This window comes from Protopterus annectens, chromosome 9.part0 (genome assembly GCF_019279795.1).
Source record: "Protopterus annectens isolate FY-2018-M chromosome 9.part0, PAN1.0, whole genome shotgun sequence".
In the NCBI taxonomy this organism is placed as follows: domain Eukaryota; kingdom Metazoa; phylum Chordata; order Ceratodontiformes; family Protopteridae; genus Protopterus; species Protopterus annectens.
Genome location: NC_056743.1, coordinates 1,020,088,087 through 1,020,090,795, shown reverse-complemented (window position 1 = coordinate 1,020,090,795; position 2,709 = coordinate 1,020,088,087). Strand labels below are relative to the sequence as shown.

Genomic DNA, 2,709 nt, shown 5'->3' with positions numbered 1-2,709 from the left:
AACAACATTACCGTATCAGATAAATCTTAAAAGTGTATTTTTTTTCCTTGAACCTAATAGAAATTGTAGAATACTTTGGATTAAATGTATAACAACCTCACGAAGCCTTAGGGCATAGAACCTTTGTGTTGTTTCTGATTTCCCTACCTATAACAGAAGCCAGTATATGTTAAAAATAAATAGGTGGCACTACGAGGCTAAAAACAGCAAAAAGTTGGGGATAAACACGAATCAAATAATTCTGGGCTAATCGTGGCATTTCATTGACATACAGTTCCCATATAAGGTAACCGCTCACAATTCCTTAAAAACTCAGTATGATACAGTTGTTTACATTATACCTCCCAAATGTCTGTAATTTAGAAACGTTCTTAATTTTGACTAAAAATGTTTGTCTCATTCCTCCTAGAACTAGATATTTGCGTGACAGTGAGCCATCCCACAGTTTCACATTCTCCATCACACATTCATTAAGTCATTGACGTTTATTCAGTGCACTCCAGTCTCCAAACTGTGGTTAAGGAAAGGATTGTTGGCAGTCAAGTGCTGTTTTCCATGACGGGTGTTAGAGGACAGGAAAAAAGGCAGTGCTGTGCCTCTGATAAATCAACAGAGCGCATGTGACATAATGCATTTTACTGACCCAACCCAGATGTTATGAAGATTTTTATAACTAAATATGCTCATCCCTAAAAATATATTACATCAATTATGCGGTCTGTCACTGTAAACATATGAGCTTCGTATAGGTACATCCCCTGTCAGCTGACATTAATTATGTCATGTTCCGGTGTGTGTGCCCCCTTTAACTAGGGCATAGCAGAAATGACCTTCGGTGACAGACACGCTACCATACGTAATATCTTTTCAGGGTAAGCCACATATTTTGTATGACACTATACTCGTATCTCTTAAGCACAATGGGAATCGCTTGCATGCAAAACAAAGTTAGGAGTCCGATTGCCAAGACTTTCCTTTCACTGCAGCTTGAGGACGGAAATAGTTGAGTTGTAAGCGGCTATAATTACCTACTGCCCCAGCACAGAGACAATAGCGCACTGTTCCATTGCATATTTTTAGCCTCGCGCGCCTTTCTCTCTGGGCTATTTTTAGCCCATTGATGCAGGCACTGGGATTCCAGTGACGTCAACGGGGCAGGCATTGACGCGCGAGACTGCAGTTTGGTCGCACTCGGCGGCTGCAGGCTGGCAGTCGCACAAGAAGGCAGAAACACAAAAGCATCAGGTTACAGGCGCTCCTCTCCCCGAACTGGTTTTTCTTCCTGCGGAGCACAATGGCTCTCGCTTTGCGAAGCGTTTGGCTGAAGCAGAGCTGGTTTAATGGAAAGGAGAGGCGAGGGTTTTTGATCCTATGTCGGTTCGGATCCTCTCACCTCCGAATGAAGTCCTTCTTCTTTACAAGAGGAGATCTACAACAGCGGGCCAGCTGTCAGTGAGTACTGCTGGAAAAATAATATCTCTCCGGGTGCTACTAATAATTCTTACCAGAGACATACTTATTTTAAGAGGGTTTTAGGTAATTCGGGGGGGGGTCTTAATGAGAGTAATCGGAGGCTGTGGGTTTCGTTTGAGACCCCTGTAATGTCCAGCCATTGTAGTAGTATAACGTAAGGCTTTATTAGCATGTTTGTGAATTAAATGGAAAGGCAGTAGTTGTGAACGATTTAATTATGTGGGAATTCTGAAAGAGGGGTTTGGCCCCTCATTATTCTGCTAAAACGACCCTGCTGTTTTCTACAGCCGTTTTGTTTCACGATTGTGACAGCCAGATTGTTGGCTTCTTTACGTATGCTGCATGCGAAAGCAGAGTAGTATGCTGTAAAACGTATATAACATTTCGGCTAAATAGATTGCTCTTCTATAGAACGGGACAGGGGTGGATCACCATGTCTACCCTACAAAAAAACTCTCAATACGTAACTTGCTTTTTCTTGACCCCCTCATTTGCCATGGTTCGTCACCAGTCACCACCCCTTTTCCTGATCTGATTCTTGCTTGTTTTTATCACTTGCAGCATTATGTGATCTTTTGTCTTGCCTTCTGCATTTCTTTTTGCCCACTCCCACCCTTCATTTCCTTAAGCCTTTTAAATTAATTGCAGCTACCTATTTAGATTATTTCACTTTTTTTTGCAGTCCCTTGCTCTGGTACAGACCTTTCTTTTTGTCCATTACTTGTCAATCTTATTTATCTGAAGATAAGTCATAGTCCTGTAGATATTGTTCTCCACCTGTTCTGAGGTTTATGTCTAGACTGAGACACTCCCCTTTTACTCGTTGATAAGGATGCATGTTGATGACAGGATATAACCCACTGAATCAAAGCCCTTTTTGTGTGTAATATGGGGAGCAGAAGCCCAAGAATGCATGTCCTCTAAGCTCAAATTGATTCCAGTGTCTTTCTCTTTGAATCAGAGACCCTTCCCAACTCTTGCTGTATATAAAAAAATCTCGAAGAAAGCTTTTACAGCTTTGAGACTATAAAAGCAGTGCTGAAATCTGCTCTAGAAGCGGTTAGATTAGGGGCTTACTGTATAATACATTTTCTGCATAAGACCATACTTTGTCTAGTCACAGAAACCCTTGATTTGTTGAGATCACATAGGGAGGTAATTCAGAGGTAGGACTTTGCTGTCGCTCATTTCCCTGGTTGCCTTTTACCAACCCTGTTTCTTCTGCCCTCCTTGTCC

The 2,709-nt window shown here is 41.8% G+C and overlaps 1 protein-coding gene across 2 annotated transcripts in view; it reads left to right on the top strand.

Moving 5' to 3' along the window:
- Positions 1–1,212: 1,212 nt before the first annotated feature.
- LOC122811757 (nuclear receptor subfamily 4 group A member 1-like) overlaps positions 1,213–2,709 on the top strand; it is a 62,747-nt gene continuing 61,250 nt past the window's right edge. The window contains exon 1 of one of the 2 annotated variants that reach the window (XM_044083811.1): positions 1,213–1,448. The gene's annotated coding sequence lies outside the window, so the exon portion shown is untranslated. Of the gene's footprint in view, positions 1,453–2,709 lie in introns of both variants that reach the window. The other variant, XM_044083810.1, reaches the window with a different exon arrangement.